The sequence below is a fragment of the Calidris pugnax genome, unplaced genomic scaffold (assembly GCF_001431845.1).
Source record: "Calidris pugnax isolate Ruff unplaced genomic scaffold, ASM143184v1 scaffold168, whole genome shotgun sequence".
NCBI lineage: Eukaryota > Metazoa > Chordata > Aves > Charadriiformes > Scolopacidae > Calidris > Calidris pugnax.
Window position 1 is genome coordinate 117,351 of NW_015090892.1, and position 19,374 is coordinate 136,724.

The 19,374-nt window shown below is 47.4% G+C and overlaps 1 long non-coding RNA gene across 1 annotated transcript in view; it reads left to right on the top strand.

Annotated features, from left to right (window-relative positions):
* Positions 1-18,233, top strand: part of LOC106891248 — a 94,800-nt gene extending 76,567 nt beyond the window's left edge. The window contains exon 3 of the long non-coding RNA XR_001412651.1: positions 18,082-18,233. This is a non-coding gene — a long non-coding RNA (uncharacterized LOC106891248). The remainder of the gene's footprint in view (positions 1-18,081) is intronic.
* The last annotated feature ends 1,141 nt before the right edge of the window (positions 18,234-19,374 follow it).

Consider the following 19,374-nt stretch of genomic DNA (forward strand, 5'->3'; position numbering starts at 1 on the left):
GACCCCTGAGTTTTCTGCTGATGTTGAGAAGCGTTGGTTTCCTTGAGGGAATTGCCATCTCTGGGTCTTTTAACGAGAAACGCGTTTGTCAACGGCTTCGTCATATAAAGCCCTTGGAGTCCCCGCGGTCGTGAAGGAGCTGTAATCCTCCAGCTGGGAAAAAAATGAAGCTTTTGTGGTAGGGCACAAGGTTGGGTTCCTGGTGATGAACTGATGAGGACATGTCGTAGAATCATAGAATCACAGAACGGTCTAGGTCGGAAGGGACCTTTCAGATCATGGAGTCCAACCATCAACCCAACACTGACAAACCCACCGCTGACCCATGTCCCTCAGCACCACGTCTGCCCAGCTTTTAAATTCCTCCAGGGATGGTGACTCCACCACTGCCCTGGGAGATAGAACGGTCGAGGTCGGAAGGGACCTTTCAGATCATGGAGTCAGAACGGTCTAGGTCGGAAGGGACCTTTCAGATCATGGAGTCCAACCATCAACCCAACACTGACAAACCCACCACTGACCCATGTCCCTCAACACCACGTCTGCCCGGCTTTTAAATTCCTCCAGGGATGGTGACTCCACCACTGCCCTGGGAGGCCTCTTCCAAGGCTCAACAACTCTTTCAGTGTAAACATTTTTCCTAATATTCATCCTAAACCTCCCCTGGCACAACTTGAGGCCATTTCCTCTTGTTCTATTGGGAGATCGACCTCCAACTCTCCACAACCTCCTGTCAAGTGTTCTTGTGGTCCTTCTGGCCTACACGTAGTGCCACCAGCTCTATGCTCAGCACCTCTTTGGGGTGACATGCCACCAGCACGGCCCTGTGGGTCGCTGTGGCTCAGAGACGAGCTCTTGGGGTGAATAATTGACCTACTTCATGTTTTGAGAGACTGGAAAACAGGGTTTCTCCACTGAGCTTAGAGTATCTCATAAATCTTTGTTTAGTTTGGAGGAAAATTGTGCTACTGCTTGAAATGTCCCCGCAGGTCGAGGCACGATGAATTATGTGTTACGTGTCACTATGGGTTTTTTCCTCTTGTATGTGCTGATGGAGAGGTAATTTAACTTTGCAAGTATGTTTTGCCCTCTTCACAGAGCAGGAATGAGAGCAGTAAACATCAACGTTGTGGTTGCTCCACCACTTGAAGGGACTGGGTTTTGGCCACCTCTGCTGCTGGTGTCACTGTAGTCCTGGCCACCTTACCAACATGTCCCTGTGGTGGACTCCTCATGGGGTGGCATTTCGACTTGTGATTTCAAGTAAAGCACAAAGGAGCTAATCCCACTGCTTACAGATAAGCTGGCCATGTTTGCTGTTGGTGTTGGTCCTAATGATCCTCCTCTTGTCACCAGCAGAAGACATATGTTGGGTGGAGATGGTCAGTCTCCTGTGGACAGAGAGGGACATGAGACTTCATAGAGTCATAAGCTGGAATCATAGAATGGCCAACATTGGAAGGGACCTTTCAGATCATTGAATCCAACCATCAACCCAACACTGACAAACCCACCACTGACCCATGTCCCTCAGCACCAAGTCTGCCCAGTTTTTAAATCCCTCCAGGGATGGGGACTCCACCACTGCCCTGGGCAGCCTGTTCCAGTGTTATCAGGGTTGCGTGAGGTGGACAAATTTAGCTGCCACCCACTGCTCATCCACAATACCGGGGACATTTCTTACCTCTTCATCAGAGCCTGTCATGGAACTACAGGACGGTTTGGGTTGGAAGGGACCTTTGAAGAGCATCCACTTAAAGCCGTTGTCCCTTGTCCTGTCACTCCAGGTCTTGGTAAAAAGTCTCATAGGGGACACTGATGAGTGTCTACAAGTACTTAAGTGCTGTACACAGGACAAAGGCAGATCATAGAATCATAGAATGGTTTGGGTTGGAAGGGACCTCAAAGATCATCTAGTTCCAACCCCCCTGCCCTGGGCAGGGACACCTCCCACTAGAGCAGGTTGCTCAAGGCCCCATCCAGCCTGGTCTTGAACCCCTCCAGGGATGGGGCAGCCACACCTTCCCTGGGCAACCTGTTCCAGTGTCTCACCACCCTCATAGTAAAAAATTTCTTTCTGAGATCTAATCTGAATCTTTTTTCTTCCAATTTAAAACCGTTTCCCCTTGTCCTATCATTACCCTTCCTGGCAAAGAGTCCCTCCCCAGCTCTTCTATAGGCCCCCTTCAGGTATTAAAGGCCGCTATAAGGTCTCCCCGGAGCCTCCTCTTCTCCAGGCTGAACAACCCCAGCTCCCTCAGCCTGTCTTCATAGGAGAGGTGCTCCATCCCTCTGATCATCTTCGTGGCCCTCCGCTGCACCTGTTCCAGCTGGTCCATGTCCTTTCTGTGTTGAGGACTCCAAAGCTGGACACAGTATTCCAGGTGGGGTCTCACGAGTGCAGAGTAGAGGGGCAGAATCACCTCCCGAGACCTGCTGGCCACACTTCTCCTGATGCAGATGAAGTAGAGCTAAGAGTTAGACTGGTATTATATGCAACAATTTAAGATGGTTATCAAGAAACTACATAAAAACTCCAATAGTGAACAGACGTGGAAAAAATTCCCAGTCGGAGCGAAAACCCATTTACTCCAGGTGTGATGAATACAAATGAAATGCCCACAGAGTCTCAGACACCTTGGAGAAGGGCTTCCAGGCTGAGCCTGGCAGCGTTAGATGTTCCTCACGAATCTAAACCCTCAGGCAACGAAGTGGCAGAGGCCACGGAATTGCACACGGGCAGGAGGCTTTGATCTGCTCTGCTGTTCGTGGAGCCCCACAGAGAAAACCCAGCCATCACCACCGAGGGGTGGATGAAGCCACCATCAGCTGCCTACAGAAAAATCCCTTTTTTTTTTCCCCCCAGTCTTTGTGAAAGAAACATGATGTTTGAATCATCCCAATCATTGCTGCACAGACAACGGTGTATTGGAAAGCATCCTTTTTTCAAAATGGAGGGGAACAGATTTAGATTGGAGATGAGGAGAGTGTTCTTCACTGTGAGGGTGGTGGAGCACTGGAACAGGTTGCCCAGGGAGGTGGTTGAGGCCCCATCCCTGGAGATATTCAAGGAGAGGCTTGATGAGGCCCTGGGCAACCTGGTCTAGTTGGGGGTGTCCCTGCTGACTGTGGGGAGGTGGGACTAGATGACCTTTGGACCTTGGCCGGCCTGGGCAATTCTATGATTCTATGATTCAAAATGTTAACAGAAAGTGCTTAATTATAAAGAAATATGGATTAATCCACAGTGGAAATATGGATGAATCCACCCTGTCTGCAAACGCTCGCCAAGGGTGATGCCATCCCAGTTTTGCCATTTTGTGTTTCGGAATAGCCGTGCTCATACCCAGTGAAAAAGCAGCAAGAAAAATACTTCATGAATAACTAGAAGTTGATAGCCAGCCCTGCCCAGCTTTTGGGAAACAATTCGATGGATGCAACCTGGTTTTCTGCCACTCCTTCTTATTATTTTTAATTTCTAATTCTGATTGATGAGGGGATTGATGAGTCTGGAGAAGAGAAGGCTGAGGGGGGATCTGATCAACACCTCTAAATCCTTCAAGGGTGGGTGTCAGGAGGATGGGGCCAGGCTTTTTTTCAGTGGTGCCCAGGGACAGGACAAGGGGCAACAGGCACAAACTTGAATATAAGAAGTTCCACCTCAACATGAGGAGGAACTTCTTCACTTTGAGGGTGGCAGGGCCCTGGCAGAGGCTGCCCAGAGAGGTGGTGGAGTCTCCTTCTCTGGAGACATTCAAACCCCACCTGGACACGTTCCTGTAGGACCTGCTCTGGGTGGCCCTGCTCTGGCAGGGGGTTGGACTGGATGATCTCCAGAGGTCCCTTCCCACCCCAGATCATTCTGTGATTTTGTGACACTCCTGTGGATCATGTGAACTGGCTACTTGGGGAGAAAATAAAAGCACAGAGAAAAAGGGAGGCTCACGAAGTAGTTTTATTTCCTTTTATAATTGAGGAAATTTGTAATATTGCTTAATGATAAGCTAGTAAAGTTTTAGCTGATTGAGCAAATGTTACTCCAGTAAAACTTCCTTGGGAAACTGTTAGAAAGACAGAGAAAAATTCAGTTCTGTGCATTTTTTCCCCAAAAAACATCTACAAAGCAACTAAAACTACTATTTTAAATGTCCTGCTCCTCTATAGCTCTTCTTTTTCCCTCGTAGATTTTTCTCCCAGCATCCTGTGCAGAATCTCAAGTTTTCAGAGAGAATTTAATGCAAAAAAAATAAAAAATAGGGTCATATGCAAAGAAGAATACAAGTGCTCGGGCACTGCAGCAAATGTAAATGTTAAAAATCACACAAGAGAAGATAATAAAAAAAAAAAAAAAAGAGAAATTTGTAATATTGCTTAATGATAAGCTAGTAAATTTTTAGCTGATTGAGCAAATGTTACTCCAGTAAAACTTCCTTGGGAAACTGTTAGAAAGACAGAGAAAAATTCAGTTCTGTGCATTTTTTCCCCAAAAAACATCTACAAAGCAACTAAAACTACTATTTTAAATGTCCTGCTCCTCTATAGCTCTTCTTTTTCCCTCGTAGATTTTTCTCCCAGCATCCTGTGCAGAATCTCAAGTTTTCAGAGAGAATTTAATGCAAAAAAAATAAAAAATAGGGTCATATGCAAAGAAGAATACAAGTGCTCGGGCACTGCAGCAAATGTAAATGTTAAAAATCACACAAGAGAAGATAATAAAAAAAAAAAAAAAAGAAAAATGCGTATAATCCAACAAAGGAGTAGAAAAGAGTGTTCTACAGACCGTTCTCACAAGGGCTGGTGGAGGCATCGCTTGACCTCGGAGGTCTCTGCTTTTACTGACTTACATCCTTCTGGGAGGCTCATTAAAGCCTCCCAGCACAAAGCATCAAACACTTCCAGTGAAAGTTGGTCTCCATGGGAATAGAGGACAAACTAAAAATAACCAGAAGCCGACATTTTAACAATTTTGCAGGAGATTGTCATGGCGATGAAGAGAGTTGTAACCTGTTGTCATGATAACCCAAGTTGGAAATTAATGGGAAAGCATTCGGCTTCCACTTCATCTTTATTCATAATGGGTCTAACATCCACGGTGGGAGAATTACACATCACTGCCTTGGAGGAACCAGGCAGCTGGGGAGAAGTGAGGGAGGGAGAACGCACCGACGAGTTCAAAAAGACATTTAAAAACTCCACCGCCAAACGGAAGGACCGATAGGATAGAAGAAAACCTGGAGATGAAGATGTCTCCTCTGCCCTTCCGTGCTGAGATAACCTTATCTTAGTTGTGGATGCCCCATCCCTGGAAGTGTTCAAAACCAGGGAGGATGGACCCTTGTGGGCCCAAGTAAACCTCATGAAGTTCAACCAGGCCTGGACCCTTGTGGGCCCAAGTAAACCTCATGAAGTTCAACCAGGCCAAGTGGAAGGTCCAACCACTTGGGTTCCACATGTGTTGGAACAATCCTAAGCACAAATATAGGCTGGGTGGAGAGCAGCCCTGAGGAGAAGGACTTTAGGGTGTTGGTGGGTCAGAAGCTCGACATGAGCCATCAACATGCCTTGGCAGTCCAGAAAGTCCCACACATCCTGGGCTGCATCCCCAGCAGCGTGGCCAGCAGGGCCAGGGGGGATTCTGCCCCTCTGCTCCGCTCTGGGGAGACACCCCCCACCCAGTGCTGCCTCCAGCTCTGGGGCCTCAGCACAGGAGAGACATGGAGCTGTTGGAGCGGGGCCAGAGGAGGCCACCATGGAGATGCTGGGAGGGCTGGAGCCCCTCTGCTGGGAGGACAGGCTGAGAGAGTTGGGGGGGTTCAGCCTGGAGAAGAGAAGGCTCCAGGGAGACCTTAGAGCCCCTTCCAGTCCCTCAAGGGGCTCCAGGAGAGATGGGAAGGACTCTTGATGAGGGAGGGGAGCCCTAGGAGGAGGGGGAAGGGTTTGACCCTGAAAGAGGGGAGATGGAGCTGAGATGTGGGGAAGAACTTGTTTGGTGTGAGGGTGGTGAGACCTGGTTGCCCAGGTTGCCCCAAGAAGCTGTGGCTGCCCCATCCCTGGAGGGGTTCAAGGGCAGGTTGGAGGGGTCATGGAGCAACCTGGTCTGGTGGGACATGTCCGGTTGGAACTGGAGGCTCTTTCAGGTCCCTTCCAACCCAAACCATTCTATGATTTTATGGTCTTTATAATGGGACATGTAGCAGAAATGTTGGCAGGGAGGAGACAGGTCACTTGGGCCAACCAACTGCTCAGGCAGAAGCACCTCTAACGTTTAGGGAAGCAGCAATTTGAATGATTTATCATTTTAATAGAGATATATTAATTGGACCAAGCTAGTGCTGCTGTGGTGCTGTCAGCTTTCCCTCTTTACCTCGAGTCCTTGCATTTTGGCAGGTGGACCTTGTGATGGGAGCACTGGGTGAACTGGAACGCGAACACCAGCCTTATGCCCTTGGACTCTCCTCCCTGCGATGGGAGTGGGAACGCAACGAGTGTTACCCTTCACATTTCCCTACCATCAGCCACTCAGTTTTTGCACTGCTACTTATCATTTATTTTCACTGGTTTCAACGTAATTTGAAGCTTTTAAGATTTTATTTTATCTCAGTGGAGATGTCCCCATGGCTGCCAGAGAGAGTAATGCAGCTCTTTGGTGAAGAAATGGCAGAAGAAGGGTTTAGAGGAAAGCAACGTGTTGGTGGCACCTGTGTCAAGGTCATTAAGATCACAGCACATTAAAAAATCACAGCGTGTCCAGTTTCTCATGGCACCCAAACTAGGGGAAGAAAGGACCTCCAGGGACCTCCAGGGTAGAGGGAGAAAGGAGCAGGAAGTAAATCAGAAATGTTGACTGATGACCATTGAGGTGAGACAGGATGACGAGGAGAAAGATCTCAATCACTGTCAACTCCTAAAGGGCACAAATGGCACATCTGAAAACCGACTGGTCTTGGCCAATCAAGGGACACCCAAGAGACGTGATGACTTAACGACTGCGTGTCCTCTTCTCCACCCGATACGCGCGTGGTCCTGGTGGACTCTGTGAAGACATTCATCGATACCTGAAGGGTGCCTATAGAAGAGCTGGGGAGGGACTCTTTGTCAGGAAGGGTAATGATAGGACAAGGGGAAACGGTTTTAAATTGGAAGAAAAAAGATTCAGATTAGATCTCAGAAAGAAATTGTTTACTCTGAGGGTGGTGAGACACTGGAACAGGTTGCCCAGGGAAGTTGTGGCTGCCCCATCCCTGGAGGGGTTCAAGGCCAGGCTGGATGGGGCCTTGAGCAACCTGCTCTAGTGGGAGGTGTCCCTGCCCATGGCAGGGGGGTTGGAACTCGACGATCTTTGAGGTCCCTTCCAACCCAAACCATTCTATGATTCTATGATTCTATGATTCTATGATTCTATGATCTTGGTGGTGTGAGCGTGTGAGACAACAGAATAAGCAAGAAGATGAGACAATTCTTGGGTTTTTATAAATAAGTCCCCTTCTACGTGTCTCCCTGCATTTTGATAGAGACAGGCTGTGTGACATGGACATTCCCACCATCTTTGGAAGTGGGTATCAAATACAGCGTGTAACACACGTGGACCCTCTTGCAGCCTCCATCGCTTGCAACCAGCTACTGGACTTGACCTTGAGGTGTTTGGTTGGACACAGAAATGCTTTTCTGGTCTCTCCCTCCCATCAGGCAGGACACGTCAACCCCTAATTTTACCATTTAACTCCTTGCACCCTGGGGTCAGGTCAAGGGGTCTCAGGCTGGAGAAGAGATGAACTTCCCAGGTTCAAACGCACGTACCGAAGGTCAAGCACCAACCTGAGGTCCCTGCATGAGAAGCCCTGTTATCCCAAACTCTCCAAAGCCAACAGAAAGAGCTGGGTAATTGCAGAGAATGATATTCCCCCCAACTTAAGATGTGAATTTGGCTCAGGTGACCTGAGGGTCACCAACCTGCTGCTCGTGCATTCAGTGAGATGCTGTAGTTGCACAGTCCTAGACCTTGAATTATATTAATAAGCTCAAAGCAAACCGTGACCTCCTGAAAGGCTACGTAATCATTGCTGTGTCTTCACTCACTAAAAATTGCTCCGTTCGCCCTGGAATGCCTGTGATAGTTAATTACACTACGGTTTCCTTAATTGTTTTTAGAGGAGAGAAAAACATTCTGGCAGCAGAACGCCTGAACAGCACGCACACCTTCACCCACGCCTTCCACACGCAGCTCAAAATGGTCCTCTCCTCAAGAAATAGGGACTAATTTGAAATAAAAAGAAAATAGAGGTAAACAGAAGTTGAGATGCGTACAGGCTCATATCTTTCTGAATGAAACGACTCATTGTTGGGCTATTAAAGTCTTATTTTTCGCCCCATTCTGATTTAATTTACGGTTACCATGTGCTTTGGGTCTCCTGGGAACGCCGCGAAAATCGACGACTCCTCCCTGGAGATGGATGCTCTTCTCTGCAATACATGAGGTTTCTAACAAGTGGTAGCAACATCATTTTAGAGTGTAAATGAGTGGCAATAATCAAGCATAAGGCTAAAGCTGCCCTTGGTTACTCACTATACAAGTGGTAGCAACTTCATTTTAGAATGTAAATGAGTGGCAATAATCAAGCATGAGGCTAAAGCTGCCCTTGGTTACTCACTATAAAGAGAATTTCTTAATTAAAAAAGACAGAAATGTCTTCACCTTCTCCAGGGTTTCATCCTTCTACTTCTCCCTCCAACCCTCACATTGAATAACTGTTGCCCACAACTCAAGTCTTGTGAGAGCTCATCTTTTCGGCCTGATTTCTTCTTTCTTCTTCTTCTTCATGAAAAGATTTACAATTATTTTGTTTATGAAGTGGAATGAATTAGATGTGCCCTCAGGGGACAGGCTGCTGGACTGATAACACTCTGGAAGGGACCCGTTGGGGACCAGTTTTGGAGGCGAACATGGCCAGAACCTGCGTGGTGGTCACAGGCTGCAGCTCTTCTCTGGAATGTCAAAGTGCTGGGTTTCTTTCCCTGGATCAGGATTCCCAGGATCCCAGCACAAGAAAGGAATGGACCTGTTGGAGCGGGGCCAGAGGAGGCCACCATGGAGATGCTGGGAGGGCTGGAGGCCCTCTGCTGGGAGGACAGGCTGAGAGAGTTGGGGGGGTTCAGCCTGGAGAAGAGAAGGCTCCGGGGAGACCTTGGAGCCCCTTCCAGTCCCTCAAGGGGCTCCAGGAGAGATGGGGGCTGGGGAGGGACTCTTGATGAAGGAGGGGAGCCCTAGGACAAGGGATAATGATTTTAAAGCAAAAGAGGGGAGATGGAGCTGAGATGTGGGGAAGAACTTGTTTGGTGTGAGGGTGGTGAGAGCCTGGCCCAGGTTGCCCCAAGAAGCTGTGGCTGCCCCATCCCTGGAGGGGTTCAAGGGCAGGTTGGAGGGGGCTTGGAGCAAGTCTGGTGGGAGGTGTCCCTGCCCAGGGTGGGTGGGTTGGACTAGATGATCTTTAATGTCCCCTCCAACCCAAACCATTCTGTATTCTATAATCCTTTTAGGTGTTTTTCATTTTTCCTCCAGGTTGGCTTTATTGGGATGGTGATTTTATAATCCTTTTAGGTGCTTTTCATGAATTTTTCCTCCAGGTTGGCTTTATTGGGATGGGGTTGGATCCCTGACAAACCTCACCTGGAGGTTCTTGTGCTGACAGAAGGCTGGGTCATCAAGAGTTTCTTGTGGCAAAGCTGGTGTTGGTCAGTTCCCCTGTTTCTTGAAGTAAAACTGGCAGTTTTAAGAGGTGGTGCAAATATTTCTATCGATAATTTTAGATCTCTGTATCTCAGGAGCTTATAATTGATTCTAAAAAGTTCTTTTTACATGGTGTAAAATCTCTGCCTCTCTGGGATAATTAAAACCTTTTGCTGTTTAAGGTCACTCTGAGCCTTTTTACAGCACATAAGAGCAATCAGAATTGTTTTTTAATGCCTCTTTCTTGCAGTGTCTCAATATTCATCAGAGTCCTTTTGCTATCTGGTGTGTCTGATTTTGCATTTTCCACTCAGAATCAAAATATAACCTGATTTCTCTCGAACTCAGTCCTCATCTCTGACCTTGTATCATTATTTTGGGAGCAGGATTTCATGGGGAGGTTAATGGTTCAGTTCAGCTTTTCAGTTACAGGCAGGGGTTATGAAATGGGGTTGATTTTTGGAGCACTAACGGTGGGGATCAAGATTTTGATGCTGATGTTGCTCACCGTGCTGCAAGATGCAAAGAAGGTACAGAATCCCAAAATGATCTGGGGTTGGAAAGGACCTCTGGAGATCATCCAGTCCAATCCCCTGCCAGAGCAGGGCCACCCAGAGCAGGTCCCACAGGAACGTGTCCAGGTGGGGTTTGAATGTCTCCAGAGAAGGAGACTCCACCACCTCTCTGGGCAGCCTCTGCCAGGGCTCTGCCACCCTCAAAGAGAAGAATGCTGGGAGTACACCACCCAGATGAAATAATAATCTATAAATCTCTTTGATGACTTTTTTTTTGTACCACTACTTGTAGAAGACATTGCATAATTAAACCAAATCACGTTGGTTGGAAGGTGTATGGCTGTATCTTTCTAAGTGTTTCTGTGGAATTTTGTACAAAGCTGTACTCAATTTCTTTGGAAATTTGAAGATTTCTTTCTTCTTAAAACCCACCTGGACACGTTCCTGTGCTCTGGGTGGCCCTGCTCTGGCAGGGGGTTGGACTAGATGATCTCCAGAGGTCCCTTCCAACCCCAGATCATTCTGGGATACTGCAAGTTATTAATAACACTGCTGCTGGTTTTCATACCGAGTGAGTTTTGTCACTTGGGGGTTTTGTGTCTTTTTACATTAATTTCAATTGTTGTTTGCTTTTCTGTGGCCGGTGAATTAATTTTATGAGACATGTTGGTTAGGAAAACCCACCCTGATCCAGGCTTTCTCCAAGCTTGGCCCCAGCAGCCACAAGTGAAGTGGGATGAGAAGCTTCCAGGCGCAGGAAAACGTGGTTTCCTTCCTCTCGTGCTCTGCAGGTGCAGAAAAAGCAAGAAGTAATGGATTATTTTGGAAAGGAGGGGAAAATTTTTGGATTTCCCCTATTGGAATTCTTATTTAAATCAGCACAACTACAAATGAAATCTATTCAGTTCCTTTAGTAACAGGAGGAAGGAGACTTCTCTGCATCAAAGGATGTTGTCGGCAGCAGAGTCCACTTGCACCAAAACGGGGTCAGGAGAGGAGTTTGGGTTCAAGCTGCCTGAGATGATGAGCTGTGAGGAGTCCTCTTGTAGGGGAGATTCAGACTAGATCTAAGGAAGAACTGTTTTCCCCTGAAGGGTGTGAGACTTTCGCCCATGTTGCCGCCCATCCCTGGAGGGGTTCAAGGCCAGGTTGGATGGGGCTTGGAGCAACATGGTCTGGTGGAAGATGTCTCTGCCCATCACAGGAGGGAGGAACCAGATGATCTTTAAGGTCCCTTCCAACCCAAACCGTTCTGTGGTCTCTCTTTAATGTACATTCCACTCCAATGACTTTTGGCATAAACAGAGAGATAAAAAAAGCTGTGTAAAATCCTTGTATCTCGAGGAGATTTTTCTCCCTGTGATTACACGCTCGCCCCAGAAAGCACCGACAACCGCTTGGAGAATGGGCTTGTAAAGATTTTGCAGAAATGTAAGCTCTCGGCAGCTATTTCCAATATTTCTTGTTAAAAAAAAACCAAAAAACCAAAAAAACAACAACCACAAGTTTGTGCAAGAGCTTCATTCTGTCAGTAAATAGGAACAGCAAACAGCTCCAGGCAGCTGCTGGTGCATTTTTTCCTTGGATACCAAAGAAGTCATCCCAAGCAGGAATCTGTTCTTAAATATTTCTTTGTACTATAATAAACAAATCTCTGAAGAAGCCTTGAGATCAAGGAGCAAGCAAAAATGTCGAAAAATAACTTAGGAAAGTATGATGTTGTTTGTGCCCCTCCAAAATATTGCTGGTATTTGTTATATTAATCTTGTGATAACGTGGTTTTTTTTTTTCCATTTAACTGTGGCCTCCTTCTGTTGCTGGTTGAGCTCCTGGCTTCTTCTCAGCCGTGACAGTTTTAGGTCCCGTCTACATTAGGGCATTTTATTGTCCTCTGGTTTGAAAATATATTGAGTATCAAGATGGGTCTTGAGTTCAGAGCCTTAAATTTCCTCTCCTCAAGCACTGAATGTATTTTCTTGCAGGGTGAATGCCCAGCCCTGAATTATCGGGAGCATTTATCTTCTGTGTCACCATCTGAGCTCCATCCTTTCTAGTGTGGTGCCTTCTCCTCATCTACTGAAGCACCTCAACCAGATTTCTTAGAATTATAGAATGTTTGGGGTTGGAAGGGACCTTTAAAAGTCATCTAAGGCCCCCTATTATGAACAGGGACATCTTAACGAGACCAGGTTGCTCAAACCCCCAACCAGCCTGGCCTGGAATGTTTGATGTGCACCTTCTCCATTCATTTAGGAGGCTTTGTCACCTCTTGTCATTCCAAGGTTCTGCTTTGTCCCACCTCCAGCTTTCTGTGGGATCCCCACTGGATCTTTGAATTGAAAATTTGCAGATCTTCCTTCCTTCTTAGACTTGTTTCTTCTTGATCACTGCAAAATCCGACCTTTCTCATCTCCCTTTCTGTGTGCCTGGAGCTCACGATCTTTTTCCCACAACAGTTTTTATGTCTCTTGCTCTTCTTTTGGGATTCCCAGGGAAAACACTTCAGTGCTTCATCTGCCACCAGAGCTGGTAAACTTGAGGTCATCTTTAACTCAAGACATTATCACGGTTGCCAGGTTGCTTCTCCCCTCTTTTGTTTCTCATTTGGTTCTGAAGAGTTGAATGGAATAGAATAGAATAGAATCATAGAATCATAGAATCATAGGATGGTCAAGGTTGGAAGAGACCTTTCAGGTCATTGAGTCCAACCATCAACCCAACACTAACAAAACCCACCACTAACCCGTGTCCCTCAGCACCACATCTGCCTGGCTTTTAAATCCCTCCAGGGATGGTGACCCCATCATTGCCCTGGGCATCCTGTTCCAATGCTTAACAACCCTTTCCATGAAGAATTTTTAACTCGTGTACATCCTAAACCTCCCCTGGAGCAACTTGAGGCCATTTTTTCTTGTCCTGTCTGAATATTTCTTGTCCTAAGTGAATATTTCAGTTGGAAGGGACCTACAAAGACCATCTAGTCCACCTGCCTGAGCACTTCAGGGCTGACCAAAAGTTAAAGCAAATTATTAAGGGCATTGTCCAAATGCCTCATAAACACTGCCAGGCCTGGGACATCAACCATCTCTCAAGGAAGCCTGTGCCACCTTAAATAAAAAATCTGTGACTTGGTTTTCTCACCATTTTTACAATAGGAAATTAGAATTCCTATTGTAATTTAGGAAAATTACAATAGATCAAATTTCCAGCTTGAGGAGACATTTCCCATCCTTGGTTTTAACTGCATTTGAGGTAAGGTCTCCCAGAGCTTCTTGAAGAACCTCAGAATGGGAGGTGAATTTTTCTACTGTATTTTTAGAGGACAAAGTTTTCATAGAATCATAGAATTGTCCAGGTTGGAAAGGATCTTAAAGATCATCTAGTCCAACCATCAACCTAACTCTGACAAAAGTCAGTGATGGGGAGATACAAGCTGGTCTTAATTGCCCTGTGTGTTCTTCCTGGTGTGGTGTTTTGACGAGATGATCGAGGGCAGCTCACACAGCCTTCGGGTACTTGGTTCTAAAACCAGACCTGCAGAAATAGGTGCAAGACCTATGATGGGAGATGAAGCTTTTCAGCTCTACATCATCGGTTCAGCCGCCATCCAGGGAACTGCCAGGACATGGGGATCGTCAGACAAGTGCTTGTTGGCCTGTGTGACCTCAGTGGGTGGGGAATGAAGCTTCTATTTTTTGTACTAAAACAGGGTAGGACCTTGTATTTAGGTGAAAAAAAGCAATGAGTGTCGTAGTCTGGTGTGAAAGAGCAAAGGGAACTGGGGTGTGAGACTGGTGTGAAGCAAGCAGAGGGAAATTTAGGAGGCATCTGCTGTCAGCTCGGTGGCAGTCAACGCGCCGCCGTTGATTATCCACCGACTCGGCCGCTTGTTTGCCTTCCAGCTCTGATGGTAACCAATAGTTAAATCATCCCTACAAGTCCCTGGGGCTTCCTTGACTAATTGACTGCTCGAGGTGGTCCAGGTGGTTCTCTCTGCAGGTCCGTCTGGCAGCAGCTTGAACCCATCTGGCCTCGCTTTGGCCTTGGAGAAACCTTTCCTGCTTCCCCCCAGGAACTTTATCCCAAAGTCTTTGCTTTCAGAAGGGTTTAAGAAACAAAGCAAGACACTGCAAATACCAGGAACTCCTGTCTGTCATTTTTTTATGGGGCAGATACCAGGAATAGTGTGGTCAGCAGGTCTGGGGCGGTGACCGTCCCCCTGGACTGGGCACTGGGGAGGCCCCACCTCGAGGGCTGGGTCCAATTTTGGGCCCCTCACCACAAGAAAGACCTTGAGGGGCTGGAGCGTGTCCAGAGAAGGGCAATGGAGCTGGTGAGGGGTCTGGAGCACAAGTCTGGTGAGGAGCGGCTGAGGGAGCTGGGGGTGTTGAGCCTGGAGAAAAGGAGGCTGAGGGGAGACCTTCTGGCTCTCTCCAACTCCCTGAAAGGAGGGTGTAGCCAGGGGGGGTCGGTCTCTTCTCCCAAGGAACAGGCCGTGGGACAAGAAGAAGCAGCCTCAAGTTGTACCAGGGGAGGTTTAGGATGGAGATTAGGGAACAATTTCTTCCTGGAAAGGGTTGTGAAGCCTTGGCAGATGCTGCCCAGGGCAGTGGTGGAGTCTCCATCCCTGGAGGGATTTCAAAGCCGGGCAGACGTGGTGCTGAGGGACATGGGTCAATGGTGGGTTTGTCAGTGTTGGGTTTATGGTTGGACTCAATGATCTGAAAGATCTCTTCCAGACTTGACCATTCTGTGGTTCTATGACTTCTCCTGCTGTGCAAGAGAGAGATGAAGCAAACATCATCTCTTGGGAGAGCCCAACTCAGATATATTTAGGAAGAGTAGTAACGTGTGATCATGTGGGATGTGGATGTTAAGGCTTCTGGCCTATCTGTCCAGAGCAACTCTCCAAAGTGAACATGAATCCAGGCAGCTCCAAACAGCAAGGCCACATCATCCTCCATTTCCTTATCCACCCTCTCCAAGCGGGAGGACGTGGCATTCTCCAGGATGGGGACATTTGGTGGATGGCATGGCTTCTAGTGCTCTTGGCAAACAGTGCAAGTTGCATTGCATTTGCCAACGTTAGATTCTTTTTATTCCTTATCTTTTTGAGAAATTTTTGGGTTTGTTTTTGCTCCTGGCATAAATCAATGGGCTTCCTTGGGAGGTCTCTGTTGGTGTTCACATGCCCTGTGTCTACACGCGTACAAACTCTACCCCGTTGATGTCCTCCCTGTACGTATTCAATTACTAAATATGAGCCTTTCCTTTCCTGCCCTGTCAATCCAACGCGTTTTATCAGCAGAATGAAGGTCGTTTCAGTCCTTCAGGTGAACACAGAAGACCTGCCCGCCTTCTATAATCAATACTGGTGGCAAGATTATTTTTAGAAAGGGAAGATTGAGCCCTGAGAACCTCGCAAAGGTGGCAGAGGTCAGGTTTAGCCCCTTCCTTTGCTGCCCAGGGGCTGGGATGATGCTCTCCCGTGTGGTACCCAATGTGAACCCCCTGGTTTTCCTTCCAGCCTCACCCTGGTGGTACCCACGTCCCTACGGTAGATGCCTCCAGAAAGGAGATTTCTGCAGCTCGTTTGCTGCCCCCTGTACAACGGTTCTTAGCCTTGCATTAATGTGCTGAGCAAGTAAAAACTAGTTAATGAGAGGAGGAGAAAGGAATCCTTCTTTTTTTTTTTTTTTTTTTTTTTTTACTCTACATCATCGGTTCAGCCGCCATCCAGGGAACTGCCAGGACATGGGGATCGTCAGACAAGTGCTTGTTGGCCTGTGTGACCTCAGTGGGTGGGGAATGAAGCTTCTATTTTTTGTACTAAAACAGGGTAGGACCTTGTATTTAGGTGAAAAAAAGCAATGAGTGTCGTAGTCTGGTGTGAAAGAGCAAAGGGAACTGGGGTGTGAGACTGGTGTGAAGCAAGCAGAGGGAAATTTAGGAGGCATCTGCTGTCAGCTCGGTGGCAGTCAACGCGCCGCCGTTGATTATCCACCGACTCGGCCGCTTGTTTGCCTTCCAGCTCTGATGGTAACCAATAGTTAAATCATCCCTACAAGTCCCCGGGGCTTCCTTGACTAATTGATTGCTCGAGGTGGTCCAGGTGGTTCTCTCTGCAGGTCCGTCTGGCAGCAACTTGAACCCATCTGGCCCCGCTTTGGCCTTGGAGAAACCTTTCCTGCTTCCCCCCAGGAACTTTATCCCAAAGTCTTTGCTTTCAGAAGGGTTTAAGAAACGAAGCAAGACACTGCAAATACCAGGAACTCCTGTTTGTCATTTTTTTATGGGGCAGATACCAGGAATAGTGTGGCCAGCAGGACTGGGGCAGTGACCATCCCCCTGGACTGGGCACTGGGGAGGCCCCACCTCGAGGGCTGGGTCCAGATTTGGGCCCCTCACGACAAAAAAGACCTTGAGGGGCTGAAGCGTGTCCAGAGAAGGGCAACGGAGCTGGTGAGGGGTCTGGAGCCCAAGTCTGGTGAGGAGAGGCTGAGGGAGCTGGGGGTGTTGAGCCTGGAGAAAAGGAGGCTGAGGGGAGACCTTCTGGCTCTCTCCAACTCCCTGAAAGGAGGGTGTAGCCAGGGGGGGTCGGTCTCTTCTCCCAAGGAACAGGCCGTGGGACAAGAAGAAGCAGCCTCAAGTTGTACCAGGGGAGGTTTAGGATGGAGATTAGGGAACAATTTCTTCCTGGAAAGGGTTGTGAAGCCTTGGCAGATGCTGCCCAGGGCAGTGGTGGAGTCTCCATCCCTGGAGGGATTTCAAAGCCGGGCAGACGTGGTGCTGAGGGACATGGGTCAATGGTGGGTTTGTCAGTGTTGGGTTTATGGTTGGACTCAATGATCTGAAAGATCTCTTCCAGACTTGACCATTCTGTGGTTCTATGACTTCTCCTGCTGTGCAAGAGAGAGATGAAGCAAACATCATCTCTTGGGAGAGCCCAACTCAGATATATTTAGGAAGAGTAGTAACGTGTGATCATGTGGGATGTGGATGTTAAGGCTTCTGGCCTATCTGTCCAGAGCAACTCTCCAAAGTGAACATGAATCCAGGCAGCTCCAAACAGCAAGGCCACATCATCCTCCATTTCCTTATCCACCCTCTCCAAGCGGGAGGACGTGGCATTCTCCAGGATGGGGACATTTGGTGGATGGCATGGCTTCTAGTGCTCTTGGCAAACAGTGCAAGTTGCATTGCATTTGCCAACGTTAGATTCTTTTTATTCCTTATCTTTTTGAGAAATTTTTGGGTTTGTTTTTGCTCCTGGCATAAATCAATGGGCTTCCTTGGGAGGTCTCTGTTGGTGTTCACATGCCCTGTGTCTACACGCGTACAAACTCTACCCCGTTGATGTCCTCCCTGTACGTATTCAATTACTAAATATGAGCCTTTCCTTTCCTGCCCTGTCAATCCAACGCGTTTTATCAGCAGAATGAAGGTCGTTTCAGTCCTTCAGGTGAACACAGAAGACCTGCCCGCCTTCTATAATCAATACTGGTGGCAAGATTATTTTTAGAAAGGGAAGATTGAGCCCTGAGAACCTCGCAAAGGTGGCAGAGGTCAGGTTTAGCCCCTTCCTTTGCTGCCCAGGGGCTGGGATGATGCTCTCCCGTGTGGTACCCAATGTGAACCCCCTGGTTTTCCTTCCAGCCTCACCCTGGTGGTACCCACGTCCCTACGGTAGATGCCTCCAGAAAGGAGATTTCTGCAGCTCGTTTGCTGCCCCCTGTACAACGGTTCTTAGCCTTGCATTAATGTGCTGAGCAAGTAAAAACTAGTTAATGAGAGGAGGAGAAAGGAATCCTTCTTTTTTTTTTTTTTTTTTTTTTTTTGTAGGTCTAATGCTCTTGTTCCTGGAAGCGGAGGGGAGTAATTAGCATTCCAGCCGAGGAACCAGTTACTATGGCAGTGCCTATTGATGAAACGCGGTTGATACAAGTGAGCTAATTCAAACCAGCCCAAGGCCATATGTTTAGATCTGTCTTTTGTTAGAGTACAAGTTTTGAGGTCTTAAAAAAAAAAAAAGAAAGATAAAATAAATTCTGAGTAGAAGTGACCTTCAAGGAACGGTTAAAATAAGAAAACCGCTGGCCTTTTTGTTACCGGCACGCAAACTCATTAGTTACATAAACAGGACTGAGGTTTTTAATCTCCTTTTGAGGTTATTTGCATATTTATTGAGACTTACCGTGCCTTTTTATTTGGGATCCCACTGATCCGAAAGTGGAGGACACACAAGGCTGCAAACCCCACCGCGTTTCCCCGGAATTCATACCAAGCCCAGGTTATTAGTCCTTGAGGTGGGACAAAAAGGCAGGATTCCATTTTGCTGTGAAATCGATAAACCAGGAATTTCTTGATATTTCTATGCTTTTTTTTTTGTTGTTGACTGATCTTCAGATTTTATTTTTTTATTTGTGGTATTCTTTGTTGCTCTTTAAAAGGAGAAAATTTGGGGGGCATTGAAATTCATTTTACTACAGGGAAGAAAATGTGGGATTTCAGCCTTGCTGAGTGACAAGTGACCATCGTAATTAGATTTATCAACAAAAATAATATCTCAAAGGGCTCTGTTGAACTGCCCAGAGAGGTGGTGGAGTCTCCTTCTCTGGAGACATTCAAACCCCACTTGGACACGTTCCTCTGCGACCTGCTCTGGGTGACCTTGGTCTGGCAGAGGGTTGGACTGGATGATCTCCAGAGGTCCCTTCCAACCCCAGATCATTCTGTGATTCTGTGAAATGTTTATTCACACTCCGAGAAGAGGCTTGGAGAAGTGGAATTTCATTCTGACTGTTGCTTTATCATTATCACCGTTGCTAGACCCCACATTCGTAGGAGGGTTTCGTGACTGAAGGTGGAGCAGGAGCTGACATGGCCCCACTCCACCGTGCTCCAGTGGTGCTGGTTCTCCTTGCTCAGCCTGGATGGAGTTAGTGAATATGTAGTACTGGTTTTGAACGCTCTGTTTCATATAGCTGAGTCCCCTTAGTTATTCAGCCTGGAGAAAAGGAGGCTGAGAGGAGACCTTCTGAGTCTCTCCAATTCCCTCAAAGGAGGGTGTAGACATGGGAGGTCGGTCTGTTCTCCCAAGGAACAGGGGATGAGACAAGGGGAAATGGCCTCAAG